The sequence below is a fragment of the Perissodus microlepis genome, chromosome 20 (genome assembly GCF_051167445.1).
Source record: "Perissodus microlepis isolate ML-2025 ecotype Zambia chromosome 20, ASM5116744v1, whole genome shotgun sequence".
Classification (NCBI taxonomy): Eukaryota; Metazoa; Chordata; class Actinopteri; order Cichliformes; family Cichlidae; genus Perissodus; species Perissodus microlepis.
This window is the reverse complement of record NC_140480.1, coordinates 1,530,151-1,549,473: the sequence shown is the minus strand read 5'-3', so window position 1 is coordinate 1,549,473 and position 19,323 is coordinate 1,530,151. Positions and strand designations below refer to the sequence as shown.

The window sequence follows — 19,323 nt, the reverse complement described above, 5'->3', positions numbered from 1 at the left end:
CAAAAACACTTGAAAATAATGGCACTTTAAAATATGTTAATAGGTTTATGAGCGGAAAAGCTTTATTATGTAACGTCACCTTGATATTACATTTGAAGATAGATATCATCTTTTTGCTTCTGCTGTTGCTGCTACCATTCTCTGTTGCTTGTTCACTATTGACATTGACACTTATCCTGGTCTCCCCAGACTCTGGCAACATCAGTAAATCCAACTAAGCAACAAGTTTCTTCAACAAACAACTGTGGCTGCTGGCAGAAAATATAAAGTGCATCGGCATCACCCACCCCCCAAACCCTCTGACCACCACTTGATGTTTTAGATGAAAAAAACAGCGAATCTAAAGTTCAGATCACTCTCATATTGTTTCATTAATAACAAAGCATTATATTTATAAAGTGCCTCCGATTAAGCTTTCTCAAGCACCATGTGTATATATGCACTCGCTCGCTACTGTAGTTGTCCTCCTGCGTGTACCCTCAGAGGGCTCTAGCTAATGGCAGTGCCATAATATTAGTCATATTAGGAGGGGATTAGTAAAAGAAACCGTCTTAAGGATGTGATCCCTGGGAGGGGGTGCCAGATACTGCTTGTATTACTGTCAGCCCGTCTCACACACATATTGGGAGCCGAGCAGCCGTGCCTGCTTTCCTCAATAGGATCTGTGGAGAAACATGACACACTGAAGCGCACCACCTACCGTAGCTCATTCCCTTCTTCCAGAGTTTTTTTTTCTTTATCTCATCTATTGAAGTGCTGGTGTGAAATGTGTCTGGTAGAAAAACAGAAATGCTGCAGCAGTGTAGGAAGGCTGAAGCGTGCAAATTAGAAGAAGCAGACCTCTGCTTTCAAGCTTCTTAACAAAGCGTTCCCTCTGACCGCGCAGGCTGTGGCGTTTTTGGTTGAAGCCAAAAGTGGCAGATTTATCGGAGACCGGAATCTATGATTTTCAGAACACAATGCATCTGAAAATACAGTAGTGCAGTCATCACCACTGTTGCCTCATAGCAAGAAGATCCTAGGTTTGACACCGTCAGCTGATGGAGGGGGGTACTGAGCAGACCAATCATGGTAGTTATGGCAGCATCAGTGGGACATGTAATTACAGTGCACATCAGGTTACAACATAGGTTGTGACATAGAAAACAACTAGTTTATGATGCAGGATTTCACAAGCATAAATCCCCAGGCAGACCCTTCAGGTAGGGCTACAGCTGTTGCCAGTAGTTTGCATGGAAGACGCCAGCTTGTCTGCAGACGTTCTCAAACTACTCGCCAAGTTGCCAGTTTCCATGCAAACTAGCAATCTGCTAGCAACCAAAGCAATAGCTATAAGGTTTTTAGTGCAGCAATATATGTAACCACTTTCACCTGGTGACTAACGGTCGCTAAGTCGCTACCTGGTCAGGGAACACACATTTTTGCTAACAGGTGGCCCACCAGTCTGTAGGTCTGTGTGACTGAGTCCTAACTCAGGTCTAATATTTGTGTTATTGATAAAACAAAAACTCATTACAGTATTTAGAGCTCCAACGTTATTCAGATTTATGGCAGCCTGCACAGCACTAACCTATCCATCGCCACTTTACCCATTAGCAGCTCCACAGGTCCCAGCAGAAGGAGTTGCTTTTAGCAGAATGGCCAGTATGCTACACTGTAGGCTGCAGGGTTTACTTTGTATTGCACAAAATAACCCTATATCTATATATCAATATATCATTTTTTCTTGTGTTATATCAACACTGCTTGTTAAAACACGCAGACACTCTTTTGGCTTTTAAGCATTAAGCAGAACAGGAAGCTAAAGATGGAGGTGGAAATGTCCGCACATTCAGCTAAACTTTTTTTAACTTTAACTTATTGTTTTTTTATTACTAGCGAATCCTTCTGCTTTATAAGCAACGAGACAGAGCTGAAGAGTCAAATGAAGTGTTGTTTAGTTACAGCCCTCTAAATGTTACTGTGCTGGGACCCTAACCCACAGTGTGCCCTACACTAACAAATATACTAAGACTAAACACACAGTGTGTAAAAAGAAGTCCTCAAAGGTAATAGAAAATATTTAAATGTGCACGCTCATCCATATCTGTTTCTTTATTATAGCCTTTATTGGTGTCACACACACACAAACACACATACCCGTATAGTGCACAAATACCCACAAAACTGAACTAATTACTGCTGTGTGTGTGCTCCAGCTCAAACATAGCAGTCTACAGTATATAAAGCTTCATTCTGAATTCATAATTGCATAATTAGATATAATTGCATGTGCTGTGGGCTTGCCTGACAACCTAATGAGGCAGCTGTAAAATAGCTAGTGGTTCCACTTATAAGAACATAATCAAAGACTACAAGATAAAAGGGCACACACAGATGAACACGGACAGACAGTAGGACGAGCCCAGAGCTACACCCAGACAAAAAAAAGTTATTAAAACAAGAAGACAAAGTGAGTTTTCAACGCTCATTATAATCTATCAACAGCGGCTCAGTTCATCAGTGACTCTAAGTGTCTCTGTGGTTTCCATTTCTCGGCTTTGGGGACGTGATTTTCCACCTACCTTGCTCCTCATCATCGCCGTAAGACTGACCAAGACAAGACTCTCACAAATATACGTCTAGAGAGCAGGGACAGCAGACCCACACACACTCACACACACACAAACAGTCACACAAGGTAAGGCCTAATTTGCTGGCCTAATGACCGCAGTGATTGCTGTCTAGTTGTTGATGAAGAAAGCTGCCAGAGGGCTGCATGTGTGGTGTAGTTCAGACTTCTGGCTAACAGCTCCTCTTCGCCATCAGCCGTAATGAGTCAGCTCTGACACCGCCAAAGCTAGAGTGTCTGTGTCGGTTCGTTTATAATGGCTGCTGAAAGTAATACCACCTCCCAGCCCACACACTGGCTGAGAGTTCTGTCACTGCAAACTCATTAGCAGAAGCTATAGTGGCACCAAAATCAACAAATCAAACGGCTTCCTTAATAAGATGCAACATGTCACAGCGAGTTGGCCACCACAAATAGTAACAATGGTTCACCTGCACCCTCTGGATTTGCCTACAATGGTGCAAGAGCATCCACTATATTTCACTATGTTTCAATTAATCACAATTATCTGTTAATGAGCCTTGAAGGTTCAGGAAAAGCATGTTATTACTTAGTAAGACATGATTCAGAACTTTTATATGTACAAACACAAGATCAGGAGCGCTCTGTGTTTTTCGTCTTTGGTACATGTTTTGCAGACAAGCCAGCTTCTTTCTCCCAGCATGCCGGGAAGTTTCTGCTTTAACAGGTGGAGAGCACAACCTTTCTTCTTTTGTGCTGCGTTCTGACTCACTGAATCTGTATGTCATCACTGTTGTCTGTGGTTTTCAGTCATCTGTGGAGATACCAGACTAATATGTAGCTGCGTTTTAGAGCCCAATTAGAAATGATCACATTTTCCACTAAAGAAAGACTGGTGAGGTCAAAAAGGGTGGCTAAGACTAAAAATGACTCACAAGTGCAGTATGCAATATTTTCTTCCTTTAGAAATTCCTTACATTTTAACCACATAAGACTGTGTCTATCATACAGTTTTTAAAGCTGTGAAATGCAGTCTGGCTTTCAAACGGCACCAAGGCAAAACTTGGATTTGCACCAGCAATGTGTTGTTGGAAACCAGATAAGAGTGAGAGATTATAAAGGGGCTCCATACAATGCCCTTTGTGGCGTTTACTATAATATCATTATATTGCGTAACCAGCTCTGACTTGACTTCTTCGTATTTTCACATGTAAATTCAGCACATGTAAAATCAAAGTGTTTGATTATGCATCAAGGCTTTAACACGACATCTCGATTGAACGGAGCTCCCCTCGCTGGTCACTGGGAGCATCGACATTATTTCCCATTTAAAGGCTCATTATTTTTCAAAAGCAACAGAAACAAATAAATAATGGGTTGGATATTGCCCTTGTAATATGAGTAATCTGATTTTGATACTTGCTTCGAATATTTCCTGACTGTCAGAGCATTATAAATATCAGTGCATTCACTTACTGGTGTACTACATCTGTTGATGGCATTGCCTTGTGCTGGGAAAAAAAGAAACATTTGAGAGGCTGACAGAAAGACAGCAGAGTCTGGTCAAGAGAGATGCTATTAACAGTGTAACTGAAGGGAAACGTGTAATGACAGGACCCAAGAGCCACTGATGAGGGTGATGGATGGCTTTCAGCTCAAATACATGGCAGTTCATCACTCACCTCAGACATGCACACATACTTATAGTGTATTTTCACACAGAATCACACACTTGCTTTTCTCCCTTATTAACCTTCTGCTCATCCACTTATGCTGTTTTGCAAAAGCCATTCAGCTTTGTATTGATGGCCCTGCAATCACGCAAGCAGCCTTGGAAAAGCTCTCATGTACACACACAGGAACGCTCTGATCTCATACCCCGATCATTGCCACAATATTCCTTCGTCATCGCCGTGCTGTCTGACTGTCTCTATCTGCTGCTTGTTATTTTCAGTGAATTCATCAGCCTGCTAGCGCACAAAATGTAAGCAATGATGAGAAATGGCCTTCACTGAAAAGCCGAGTTCAACACGTTGTCTTAAAATTGATGATTTTGTTTGACCAAGAGTTGAACAATTTTTTTTATACAGATTCAGATGAAAAATAAGAACAGGCAGAAGTTGGATATTTTGACAAATTGTCCTAAAAGCGCTTTGGTTTCAAATCCTAGAGGCGCTGAGTTTACAGTAATCCACATAAAAGAGCACATTTGAAAAGCTGGAAGCTGACATTTTCATTCAGGGTTTCATACAGCTTTATTTTTTTAAAAAGTAATCATAACACGGCAGAAACATTTTTGAGAACGTCGAAAAAATTTTAATTTTTGTCCGACAACAAGGCCAAAATGTAGACACAGTCAATAAACAGTGACAGTAAATACAAAAAGAAACAGGTTGTAAATGAAATATTATAAAATATGCTGGCACTGATACAGATTTTTTTTCCTAATGATTGACTAGCAAAAAGATTAATAATGATTTTTTCTTCCTCTTGTGTATACTGAATCCGCCCTCCACATTAACCTGAGTTAGATGCACACAGCCGGAGAAAAGATGCACCTCATGCTTTCCCCCCATGAAACCCACCCCCCTTCACCCGCTCTTCACCCTTTCCTTGCTCTGTAGTCGAAGGTGGTGGGTAAACAGTGGTTCTGCAAAGTGCTTTTTCCCGGCCTGTGTATACCTGCGTAATAGAGGCAGTAATGGAGTTTGTTCAGGCTAAGGTAATCCTGGAGCTGTGAGCTCAGCATCTGGTGCTGTTTCTCTCTGACGCTGTTTTGTTCCACAGCAGGTCCTGATGTTGTTGTAGCTGTCACTGTAACTGTCCCACACAAGCCATTTGGGAGTAAAGCAATGTGTGTCTGCATTTCTGTGAATGTGTATTTTCTGTTGAAAAAAAAGTGTGCTTATCAAAAGTGGATGTGTGTGTACAGTATATCTGTGTGCATAGAGATGCACACAGAGATGCATAGAGATAAAGTGAGGTTCTGCTGACGGATGTGTGGATCTGGATCTGTGCTGAAAAATACGTGTGTGTGTCTGTGTGTAGCGACAGAGCGGGAAAAGAATCTAAAAAATATGTGTTTGGATGTTATAGCTCACCTTTGGGAGGTGGGATAAGAACAGGGCTGACGGCTAGGAATGAATTTACGAGGCTCGATCTCCCAGAAACAATTTCTTTATGTGGGTTACACACATTTAGAGTGGCTACTCGTCCCCCCCCCCCGGGCCTCAGCTCACCACACACAGCTACTGGAGATGGCCAATGAAATACAGAACACTCTTTTATAGGACACATGCTTTTTATTTATTTTTATTTAGCTCCTGTAGCTTTCTTTTCTCTCTCGCTCTGTCTAGGTCTCTGTCTTACTCCTTCCTGTTTCTCAGTCTTCTTCACCCCCCCATCTCTCCTATTCTCTTCTCATCACACGCAGCTACGAATGAAAACGAGATCACCTTTTATAGGCCGCATAGTGTATTTTTTGTTTCCTCTGGTTGATCTCTTTGTCTTTATTAGAACTATCTCTCTTTTCCAATCTCTCTCTCTCTCTCCGGATAACAGCTCTGACATTATTCCCATGGCCCAGAGGATTTATTGGTAGAAGAGACGGATAAAGAAAGCAAGTCAGAAAACTACAGGAAAGGGTAGAGTGTGTGTTAAAGGTGCAGAGGGAGACATAAAATTGTGGGATGTAGAAACATGAAAGCATCTGTATGTATCTGCTTTTGGTCATGAGGCTGCAGGAAGTTGCGGTGAAAATGGTCCAATCTGACCAAGTCCTGCAGTCTGCAATCACCTCAGGCACGTCTGTGACAGGAGTCTGCTGGAGTACTGTGTTCATGTCCGATACCATCAATCACATTCTAGCAATATTCAGTTATGAATTTATAAAATACTAAAAAAGGAGTAAAATCAGGACACAGATTTTTTGTTTTTTTTGTAAAGCAGTGCATTATTCCCTACATTAATCTTCATACTGAGCCATTAATTTTTCCTAAAGCACATATACACTGGGGTTCTGCTGTGGTGTAGGAGTTAAGATGGCAACCATGACCTTTGTTGCATCTCTGGCCCACTAATTAAGACATAAAATGCAAAACACGCAAACATACACATTTTTATATTTGCATATGCACACACAAACAAGCGAGGTCAGTCTAAACAGTGTGACTGTGAAAACGGATTTGTTTTCCCAACCAATGAATAATCAAGTGCACGGAGACTAAACTTAATATAACCTTGAACCCAGAACCAAACCATTTAACTCACCAGGAACAATATTCTCAGGGCAAACATCTGTTACTTTGTAACGTCATGGAAGAGACTCTCTCTCTCTCTCTCTCTCTCTGTCTCTCTCTCTCCCTCACATTAAATGGGATATAATGTGATTCATCCAAGATGGAAATTCATATTAAGTAATTTGAGCATGCTCTGCAGCCTGTAGCAGGATGTAGGCTGTAGTAACTAAATGTTTCCTAAATGACTAAGCAAAACATATCTGCACTTACATTGTTTTGGGGGGGTTTCTGTGCAAAGTTGCACATAGCCCCTTTGGCAGGGGTGAGCAATTCCTGGGGACAGTTATGAAGGGACGCACCAATAAGCTTATAGAGAGTTCAAATTATTAGTGAGCAGAACCGAGTTTAGTTTACTGGTGTGTCCCTCCACAATGGCTCCAGTTTTTCATGTGACCCTTTGGGAAAATTAATTGTCCACATCTGCTCTGTAGCATCAGCCATTTGTTTGTATTCTTACATGATCTAAATAAACACTGGAGAGTTAGATTAGCAGCTTTCATTATTTCATTAGAAAGGTCCATCTATAGATTACATATTTACATCAGACAGACACCTAAACTGAAGCACAGACTCTTTTTACTCCGGGTTGGTCTTCCATGACGCATCGACACCAGAAAATTGGTCAAGAGGTCCAGTCCAGCGACTTAGATTATCTAAAATGGGACCCAGCAGGCAGCCAGTGGCTACAGATGCCTTTGTCAGCATCTTCCTGCCAGTCAGAGCTGCCATACATCTAAGTTTAAGCCTTGATTGAGTATCTGGAGAAGGAAATTAGTCGGGGAGACCAAAATCATGCTCTAAAATCGCAAGTCTGTAGGGATGGGCTTACATCTGTAGCTAGTCTCATGTGCCATTTTTGGGACTTATGTATCCCTGAAGGTACTTGGTTATAGTTCGTCTATTTTAGATTCATAAATCCAAACAAAAAATGCATCCCTTGAAGTGACAACCAGAACAAAAATCCCACCTCTTTTAACTTCATTCTCCTCTGTCTTCATTTTTCTTTAGTTTTCCTCATTTCTATCTTTCATTTCTCTGCGGTTAGTAAAGTGAATAGAAGCCCAGAATATTTTGTGACTAAACTTTTCATGTTAACAAAGTTCACTAGTGCCTAAAGTTTTGGGGTCACTTAGAAATGTCCTTGCTTTTGAAAGAGGAACACATTTGTTTTTGATTAAAACTGATTATGAATTTGCAAATAACAAGCAAATAATGATGATTAATGACAGATCTTTTCTAAATCGTTTATTTTTAAGGCATGTAGGTGTGCAGAGGCCCCTTTTCAGCAACCATCACACCTGTGACTACGTTATCTAATACAAGAAAAACTAATTAATATGGGGAAAAAAGGGTTTTTTTCCAAATATGTAAGCGTCGCTGAATTGCTGATTTCAAAGAAGCAATAAATCTGACTGACTGTCTGGAGCATTAGCCTTTGTGGGTTTAATTAGCCTCAAAAAGAGACTGCATATGTTGTGTACTACTCCCGTCACCGAAGAGCACTCACTGAGATCCGAGTGTACACAGCTGAGCCAGAGAACAAGTACATCAAAGTCTCCATCTCACCATTTCTCAACTGGCAGCTACATCAACCCCCAAAACACTGGGTCTTATAGGCAACGGTGAAGAGGCAACTTCGCAATGACAGGCTTTAAGGTCCAAAGCCAAGTCTGCCAAATCTGTCAGTGGTCAATAAAATGGAAAGCATACTATAAATGCAGATAGCATTTGCGGCCACATTAAGGCCCATCCTTGCCCACAAATTATAGTGCATTCTTGTATCGCTCCATAAACCCCAACAATCCAACCAATCTCCTTGTTGCTCTTGCTCACCATCACCTCTGTGCAATCTTTCTCCTCCTACCATCAAGTCTTGCTGGCAGTTCTCTTCCTTCTTATTTTCTAACTCCCTCAGTTCACCTTGGCTCGCCTCCCCTGTGCTCTTCACGGAGGTTTGTGAAAACGGAAGCAGAGAAAGAGACAGATGGAGCAGTAACATGTCGAAAATATTCACAGTCGGGATGGCCAGCTTTGTTTAAATTAAACAAGCCTGCGTGCACACAACACTTTATAACCAGGTCTAGGTCATGAAGAGGCTTGAAACCGGCACTACCTTCTTCTTTTTAACAGGAAGGAAAAGAAAGGAAAGAAAAGTAGAGCCTGGAACACCTAACTCACAGCCTCTCCTCTGTTAGACTGATGATTTATGCTGCCATCGTCAATGTAAAGTTTTCATATTCACACATCAGGTGCAGAAGACACCCACCCCTGCATAGCCTCTCAATGTTTAACATGCAAAAGCAGTGGCCTGCATTTCAGTCATGTTAAGCCTACAAACACTCCACACTGAGTGCAACTGTTTAACCAGGAGACATGTAACAGAGCATAATGGGGAATAGAGGATAAGGAAAGCATAAAGGTTCCTTATCAGTTCTTTTTCTTTAAGAATGCCGCCTCTTACTTTAATTTATCAATTATTTGGCACATGTGGATCCAGCTAATAGGATCAATCACAAAAAAATAATCATCGTGAAGTGACAACCACCACACAGCAGGTCTGCCTAAAATAGCGCACAGAATCCGTCAATGCCCGCATACGCACAGCTTTACCTGAGCGCCCTTGTGCGTGCGTGCGCATACGTATGCGTGCGTGTGCGTGTGTGTGTGTGAGAGAGAGAGAGAGAGAGAGAGAGAGGGAGGTTCTATAGGCTGTGCAATATCTGAAACAACCGCAATCATTTGTCTTTGCTATAAAATCACAACCGCGTGAATAAAACTGACACCAAAGCAGACCAGGCTGATGGGTGGCGCCACTAGAAATCATTTTCACAACTCTAATGCCTTTCTAAAATCCAATCCCTTTCTATTTCTTTACAAATGGAGCGGATGAAGTGTAATCCATTTCGTGCGTAAATGGTTTTCTAAGGCGTGCTAACCAGTAGACTGTGACACGGCTGCATCCGTGCATGTCAGGTGGGTTAGTAATTGACTTTTTTTGTTTTTTGTCTTTTTTTTTATCACGCTCACTTCTCCTGCTGTTAACTAAAGGCGCGTTAAAACCGTGAGGGACACCGAGCAGCTCCGCCCAGGTGTAAAGGCTACCCTGTGACCCATACCTGTTGGTGCGGTGTGGTCTTGTTCTGTTAGCCCAGCAGGTGAACCTCTCTCCTCATAGCCGCTCCGCTATCCGAGACAGAGAAGAGACTCGCATCCCCACTCCACTAGCGGAAAACAGCTCCTCTGTGACACCGGCCGCTCAGTTCGACTGGAGCGGAAAAGTTATACCATACCATCCACCTCCGAAGCCGGGTAGCAGACACACACAAAAAAGGAGCCGGTTGCAGACGTGACCTTCTGGGGTGGTGCTCCTGCTACTACTCCTGTGCAAGGAAAGGTCTCCTGAAAGTTCCGCTCCTGTCCTCCGCTTTTGCACAGAAACTTAGTTATTAAGCCATGTCACGAAGGAAGAAACAGCCAGTTTGGAAACCTGGCTTCTGTTTTGCAGCAGCAGTCTCCTTCTTTTTCTCCTCTTTAAACGATGTAGTGTGAAAGCAGCCCAGTGGCGGGACAGAGATGCGTTGCGGCCGGGGAGTCGCGCAGACTGTTACTGCGCTCCTGCTTGTCCGCCAGGAAGATGGAGAGGATTGCCTTAGAGTGTAAAACTCTGAAGCGGAGCAGCGCCCCCTAGCGGTTTAGTTTGGGAAGAACTGCTCACCAATGTGCGGGCAATAAATGTAAATGATACTGTACAGTAATGTGGAGAAGGGCCATATGGGCTGCGCCAAGACATGTTGGATATGTGATATTAGTGGTTTATTGCCTGGCAGTGAAACAGAAAGAAGCATCAGCCAGCGTACTGACACAAAACACATGCACACAATGCACACGTGCAGTCAGACAACATCAGATGTATCAGCAAAAATGTTTGTGTCACTTCATGAAGGACAAAACAATATTATTGTCTCAGTGTGTGTGTGTGTGTGTGTGTGTGTGTCTATGTTTCTGTCTGTATCTGTGTGTGCACACACGCCCCTCTCTCAACGGTGAGAGGTTCAAATTAAATTGAACTCACTTTAGCTGAGCTACGGGCATTTCCCAGTAGACTACACCAAAAGGAGCGAAGGGGTGATCGACACCGTACCGTCCAAATTGACCGGCCTCTCTGTCTGAGCGAGTGTGTGTCTGTGTGCGTATTTATGTGTGTTCCGTTGCCCGAAATGACCTGAACTGCCCAAAGAAGTTTACTCACAACAAATGACTTTGTCCAGACTCAGTCACTCTGACCAGTGCAGTTCATTTGAGGAAGTAGTCCCCACTGGCCCTCTAAAGTGTGACTGTGCATGTGTACTGTATGTGTGTGTCACAAAGTGTGCAGTTTCCCCTCTGGTGGCAGGAGAAACAGATAGACAGTAATAGGTATTAAGGACACAGAAATCAGGCGGCGGAGAAACCTAGTAGTAAAACTCTACACAAGCACAAACACTTAGTGAGACAAAGTACAACTGAAGTTCTGGTGGTGGTGTGTACTTTATATTGGAGTGAGCATACAAGTGTGTGTGAGATGTAATCGAGGTGATGATGTATGGCTGCACACATGGATGACAGGGTAACTGATCCATAGTGGGGGTGTGATTGTGCACGTGTGCACGTGGGGAGGCCTGCTGCCAGTCATATATCATTTCACCCAGTGAGCTAATCTGTTACGCTGACAAAGAGTTCAGATTACTGATCTGCTCTCCTTTCTGGTCACCCTCCTGAACCTTCAACACTCTCCTCTCCCCTCCTTTTATTTCCTCTCCTCTTTTTAACTTTTGTTTTTATCGCTCATTCTTTAATCCTCCCCTTGTATGCTAGCTTCTTAATTCTCATTCTCCCTCTGTGTCTTTGTTCCTCTCTCTTCTTCTTCTCTTGCTCGCTAAAGTAACACGGGTGAATCACGGATAACCTGGAAAGCCCAACCATGGGATTTGTCTTCTGTACTGCGTTCTGGCAGCATAGTTAAACTCAGCATGTGGACTGCAAGATAACAAATAGAGACATGCATGCAACGCAGGATCGCTGGGCCTGCTTGGAAGCCCTCAAAAATCAGTCTAATTCCTTTGGGATCTTTGGCATTTATGCACATACATGTTCACCCACACTTTAACACACACACACACACACAGTGGGATTTAACATGTGCCACTCAGAGCTCTTGTTCACAGAATATGGTAAATGGTAAATGGTCTGTATTTGTATAGCGTATTTGAATACTCGCTTTCCTTTACATATCACATGACAGCCTTGAAGTTGCATGTTGTGAGTATACAAGGCATGAAACATGCGAGCACACACATACACAGTCACGTGGACATGATAATCGAGCAGCTCCAAACAGTCTAATCGTATTCATTTGTCATACTTTTCCTTCTATCAGCTCAGTGAAACAGCTGAAAAGAAGACAAATCCTGCAGGACCAACAGATAATCCTCACAGACATGAGGCGTTTGCCACATGGCTCTGTGCTACTCATAATCATCAGAGCAATAATTATAGTAGGCAGTGTCCCATTTGGCACTTATCACTTGTAAGACCTCACAGTAAAGAAAATGTATTTTTTTTTTACGATGATTTTAAAGACGATTTTATTGTTCATAAGCTGTTTGTCTCTCTGCTTCTCAACGTCCTGCGTATGTCTGTGGCTTGCAGCCTTCAGTTAATTGGGTCCAGCAGAAGAAGTGGATCTTTAAAGTATTTATAATTCATAACAGTGTACAATTCAAAAAAGTATAGTTAAAAAGTGGTCATTTAATGTGATAAACCTACAGAGAATCATTTCCTGCAGCCATAGTTTGCCTGTTTCCAACAGCTTTGACCGGCCTGCAGCTTTGGTTTCACTGCTCTCATATCAGGCAGCTCAGCACCAAACTGCAGACAGATAAAAGAGCAACTATCTGGTGAACAAAGTTTTTATTTGCTAAGGAACCAAATCACGAGAGCAACCTGAGTTATCTTTTTTTTTAATCGACGTTTCTGCGTGTGCTCTGACCTTTGCTCTTCTTTAGATCTTTTTTCAGCCTCTGTGTCTTTCTTGCCCTGACATTAGCTACTCCACCCGTGTCTAGCTGTCCTCCCTTTTAGTGTTTTTAGTCTATGTTTTCCCCCTCTCTGCCACGTCGCCTTGTATCATGGGTCATTACACTCGTCTATTACTGTAAGTCTTCCTGTGCGCCTGGCACTGCCTGTTTTGCTGCTTTTATTTGTGTTTTATTTGTTTGTAGTTTCAAGTCTGTTTATTTTAAACTCTCTTCCTTTGTCCTCTGTTTTCCACCTACAGATCATTACAGATGTTTCCTCTGGATTTGGTAAAGACCAGTATAAAAGTACGACATTTTCCACAATGATACAAACACAACTCCAAATGTGAATGAAACTATCGCTCCTTAGTGGGCAAACAAGCAATTAATGGTTGGCTCTGTCAAGTTAAAAGCATCTGATATGATGCTAGTTAATGTAAAATGTGGCTAAAAGAAAGTTCAAAGGAATGATGGAACAGGTTATTCCATGCATGGCTGTAGCTTATTTAAGTTTACCAGTTTTAGGGCATCAGTGAAAGTTTATGAAAGAAAAACACTACAGTGCATCGATCTATGTCAAGGAATAATGTTTAACAGAATCAGATCAGACTGCTGACACCATCTGTTACATATATTCTGTCATCACAAAGTGGATTACATCTTATGCATCTATAAAGTTCACTTTTACAGCATAAAAGTGAAGGTTAAAGCTTTATGTTTGTACTTCTGTGCAAGATTCAAAGCCCTGCCAGATGACTCTTACTACCACTACTGAGTGCTGAGTGCATCGCTTCATATGGAATAAACACTCGTGCACATACACAAAATTGTCTTCTGTGTTGCACTGGCAGGCAGTCATGCCAGCATTAGCATATGAAAGACAGCAGCTGGAAGGTGTCTCTGTCGCAGTTGTTCTTACTTGCTGTGGTATCTATTTGATGGCTGTTTTTCTGTGTTTCTGCTGTCCCTCCTTAGGTCCATCACTCATACTCTTCCTTTCCTCCAAAGATGACTTTCCACAGTCCCACATGAGCGTAATCTCCATAGAGCATATTTGCATTATTTCTGGACACTCCAAATATGCCGTAAAGTCACTTTTTTGCAGTTTTGTCTGCACAAAAAAAAATCGAGTTTTGCTGACTTTCAGGAATTCTTCCTGTAATCCAGAAATCTGTGCATTCATCTGTTAAACTGAAAATGCTGAAGAATCTTTTTTTCCACCCGGTTTTTTTCTTACTCCGAGCAGCGCTTTTACATCTCAGAAAACTAAGAATTGTAGCGTAAAAAAGTTACAGCAAATCACTTATCACAGACAGAGCTGCCCTCAGCAGAGAAGCCTTTATCTCAGAGAGCAGCAGGGCGCATCTTACTAACTCAACCCTTTCTCCTCTTGTCTGTTACGCTCGTTCACTCAAAGGTGTAAATGTTCAAACAGACTAATTCCTTCAAAGCTATGAAGAGCATGAAAGACCAGTCTCCGCCCTCATTCCTAATTGATGGCCTCACATCGCAGCATGAACGCTGGATAAGTCTAGCTCATTAGCGGTAACTACACTACAGTTAGCTCCATTAAAATTACATTACAGACATTCTAGACACACCTTATTCTGATCCCCTTTCACTCCGCTTCATTCACTTAAAATGTCATTTACAGTAGACGTGCAATGTGAGTGAGCAGAATGAGCTTATTTCACTAAGAGCAGAAGAATAACCTCATTGTTATTCATAGGCTACAGCATCTTTCTGTAATAAATACAGTTAAAAACACCATAAATACAAACAAGAATGTTTTTTATTTCCATTCATTTGTCTTTATGAATCTGCAATCCACTTATTAGAGTAATTGTCCTTAGAGGGTGTGGGGTTAGTGGGGTTAATTAAGAAAACAGCCACTAATGTGAAATCACCGTGTGATACTCGCACTTTATTATCACCTCTAGCTCTCCTCCACACGGGCTCTTTTTCCATCAGGCATTTTTTTCAACTCACGTTCGCTGACCATTCAGGCCATACAGTGGTGTTGCTCATATTGTGCTTTTCTCCTGGGAAAGCCAGTAAATGCTAGCATGTGACCTCAGGCAGTTTCTGAACCCCAGCCTTTAGATCAACATGACATGATGAATGACAACATTTCACTGATGTTATGGCAGCACCTGGAGATCCTCCCTGTAGAGCTGCAGGATGCTGCTTCAGAAAAGGACACCTGTGATGCTGGCCTGTGCTCTTTCCACTGCATTTCTTGCTGCAGTGGGCAAAAATCTACAGGAGACAAAAAGAAAATGGACAGCTATCAGTGAACGAGATCCTAATAGTGGCTGAATATGAATCACGGCTGAATTTTGAATTTACATGGAATTTAAACCTTGACTGAAGGTTAGAGAGATTTTAATAAGTTTATTCACATCCAAAAGCAAAGTATACTAATACTCTGAGGGGAAAGGTTAAATCTTTTACTCTGAATGTAGTGCGTCAGAAAATAGAAATATTAAACTAAAGTACATGTTCAGCTAAATTGAACAGATGGTTTTGTTTGAGGCGCTCAGATCTCTGAGAAGCTTTATCACACTGAAAGTCACAAGTGAAAACTGGTTGTGCACTTGGGAAGATTGAGAAGATTGTGTACTTTTTGATGTATAAATTTGCAAATCAAGAGCAGGCATGGTAGTTTGTTGCTGGAGACCCAAGTGCAGGGCTACATTGCAACACACAGAGTGGCTAATCTGCACAACCAAGCTTTGAATAGGCACACACTATGAAGGGCTGAAAAGGCTGTAATGAAGTTTGGACCCAAAGGCAGATACAATGGACAACTGTTTCTTCTCAGGCGTCTCAGGAAAGGAATCTTAATGAACAAAGCTGTACTGATCCAAGAGCACAGACAGCTGGAGATATATGTAAGAACAAAGAACATAAGCAAAAACATGGAAGCTATGAGGCAGAAGACAATCTGGCAAAGAGTAGAAGCTTGAGCTGGTCTTAAATACTGGTCGGTGTTTGCTCTCTGATGATCTGCAGGTGAGGCGAGACTAGAGTGAGAAACCTAGACTCAAGGGACAGGATGGAAAAATACACCACAACCTGACACTCAACACGAACCATGACACAAATATACACACATTAATTCAGCAAGTGTGTCCTTATAACTGCGTCACTTCAAAACATTCAATTTATATGTGCCTGTATATTTGCTCCTATAAAAACATTAGTAACACACACAATTCATTATTCATTTTGAGCCTCATTTCCATTGCCTGTCGAATGTATATCGAATACACCTTCTCCTTTTAGCTCAAGTTTTGGTTTCCACCAAGTCTTGGAAAGTATCTATCTCTGAAATACAGGAAGTCCAGAAACTCATTAATCGTCTTACTAAAATAGCTCTTTTATTTTTTCTGAAGGCCAGTAGAAGAATTATGAGAAAATAATGCACTTAAGATACAACAATGCAAATAAATCATTTGGACAATCTTTCTATGGTATCATCACTACAAATGGCATCTGGTTCATTACCTGTAGATTCATCCTCTGTTATATTTATTACAATTACTGATGCAGCTTTTCATACATGGATTTCATGGATAGACTCTTTCTGGTGTAGCCTGGAATCAGTGAAAGTGCTGATGAGATGAGATGAGATGAGATAGCCTTTATTTGTCAGTTGCAGGTCTTTTGCCCACAACCGAGATGACAGACCTTGCCGACCGTACATACAACACAAACATCACATTGGGGAGACGGGTCAGGCCAGGTAGCGAGGAAAAAAACATTGAAATGTGTAACACAAAAGGATAATACAGGAATGCACAGATATCAACACACCATAGCACAATAAACACAGACAGCAACATGGGAAAGTGTGCCAGTGTGTACATCTGATCTGGGACCGCTGCAATCTTTCGACTGCGCCTCCAGCTGACCCGATGTCCACATCATGGGGGAGGTAAGCGTTGGAGGTGGCGTTGGATCCGGGGTAGGGAGGGTGATGCGTCAGTGAGTGCTTATCAGTATCAGTATATGTATGTGTGTGCGTGTCCATAGTTCACTTGAGACAGTGTCCTTCGCCCCGCCAGGCTAAGTAAACAGTCTTCCAGCCAACCCAGGTGGCCTTGTAGGGAATGGGGAGGAACAGACTCAACACAGTCGTTATCAGGGAGTTTTTGTTCGGCTCCAGCCTTGAGCCCACAGCTGGCGCCGAAGGGGTAGCCGCATTATGATGGTAATTTTTCTTTTGCAACAACTCATGAGAATTTCAAAGCTGTTCTTTAACACTCCGACACTGGTCTCTCAATCTCCCGTTGGAGAACCGCGAGCTTCCCCATGATGGTATCAAACTTGCTTTCCGTGGTGTTGTCATTCTTTTGCTCAGAGAGCCGATTCTGAGAACTCACGACTGCAGTGAGCTGTTCCACGATGTAATCCAGCATTCGCTCAAAGGTCTTATTCTGAGCAGGCCTCTCCTTGATGTATCCCAATATACGCTCAGAGCTGTTATTCTGAGTATTCACGGCAGCCGTAAGCGTCTCCAAGGTCTTAACCGTGCTGCTCTCAATGAGCCCGCTCTGAGAAGTCGCGCCTCGTCCCATCGTTTCACTCCCAGCGGGCAGCCTTGGGGGGGTTTGAACAGCCGGTTCCGCTGTCTTAATTCTCCGATAAGCCAGGGCCAAGCCAGCTCCGATCAGCAAGAACCCTGTTATCATGGTTCCGAATAGGTCGATATCTTCAGCGTCCTCCCAACCGACAGTCCCGCCAGGCACACGACCCTCCATTTCTGCCACCCGTCCATCGTGTATCCGGCAGGGAAAGTCCCTCCAGGGCACTCGGGCTCTCCTGAGCCCAGACTTCTCGTTGAGAAAAGAGTGTCAATAGCATTCAGAGACCAGTTGATCAAATCCATAATTCTCTTTTAGGTTTAGAGAACATACTGTCAGAGAGTGTTCCAGGGAAAGTAATACAAAAACACGAGACTTGGTTTGGTTTGCCTTCTGCTAGCTATCTACTCCTATTATCTCCAACTAGATGATGTCAAAGGACTAAGAAACCACAATCCATAATAAAATCCAGTTTTATACATATGCTGTAACCTTTCCATATTCCAGACTTTGATAAGCACAACAAACAGATCACCCATTGTATTTCTAGGGAGGGAATACAGAGAGCTGTGGCATCACTTGATGTTGTTTTCTCTTCTGTTCTGGTGCTGGTAGCATGCAGGGACAGTTTGTCCTCTACAGAAATAAAACAGCATTCATTTCTGTGTCCTTAAACAGAAGGCTCTTTGACGGATGAGCCAGATCTAGAGTAGTTTGATGTTTTCTAAGAATGAGCATAAAAAAGACGTTAGTCCACATTCTTCTTCCAACATGCAGTTTGCAATCATTTATTTTTAACCAATCTCCTTTTGCCTTAATCGGGTATTTTATTTTTTGGCCACATGCCATCAGGTAAGTAGTAACAATAATGAATACAACATGATATAACTGTACTTTTACAGTTACAGTGTGTAAAATCTCACTGCTAGATTGCAGATTACAATCAACTGAATTCAGATTTTTTTACCCGTCACAATTCAAGTCCATAATCCTTCAGTGGTCTCTGTCGGCCAATCATGTCTTAAACATGAAATCTAGACTGTACCTTGACTGGCCAGCATGTTCATTCTACTGTTTGTGTAAAAAAAACCTAAAAATAAACATAATAATTTATGCACACTATAAGAAAAAATGAATGTGTCAATTAAATATTTTGCATTATTTCATGTTTTTTATCCCTTAAACAACAAAAGAACTCACACTTCATCTGTAGTGAGTTCATCCAGATACCAGACAGTTGCCTTTTGCTGTCTGGACACTCTGTCAGTCCACTGTTTACGCCGTGCCCAGTGAGAAACTTGAACATCTATCGCCACATTTCAGTTACCTCACAGGTTGGATGTCAGAAACACTCCCAAGTTAATGCATTCAAACAGTAAAGTCGAGAAGACAATGCCTGGTCATTTCCCTGCATTAAGGCTTATTTAGTAAATCTCAAATACACAGCAGAGGCAGGACAGATCAAAAGTTTGACAGTTTCATAAACTGTTTCATAAACCTAATTAAAAGAAATTGAAAATTCTGAAATTCCAAAAATGCAAACTGGGAATTCAGAAAATCTGACTGCTGACTTAATCTGGAACAACCTAAATTTACTTGGGGGAGAGCTGTAAAACTTTATGAAAGTAGTGCGATATGAATCAGTGAGTCAATGAAGTTCACTTTAGCTTGATGACAGCATACAGAGGGGAGTTGTTGAACTTTTCTGCTGTTAGCCTCTGTTAGTGAAACTTTCTTAGAAGATATTGTTGGACTTGGATACTTAGCAAATAAACTTTTATATGAAGTGAGGATGTCATCAAACTGTT

At 42.0% G+C, this 19,323-nt stretch overlaps 1 protein-coding gene across 1 annotated transcript in view; it reads right to left on the bottom strand.

Moving 5' to 3' along the window:
• Positions 1-10,503, bottom strand: part of LOC146363727 (chemokine-like protein TAFA-2) — a 94,417-nt gene extending 83,914 nt beyond the window's left edge. The window contains exon 1 of the mRNA XM_084916938.1: positions 9,987-10,503. The gene's annotated coding sequence lies outside the window, so the exon portion shown is untranslated. The remainder of the gene's footprint in view (positions 1-9,986) is intronic.
• Between the last annotated feature and the right edge of the window lie 8,820 nt (positions 10,504-19,323).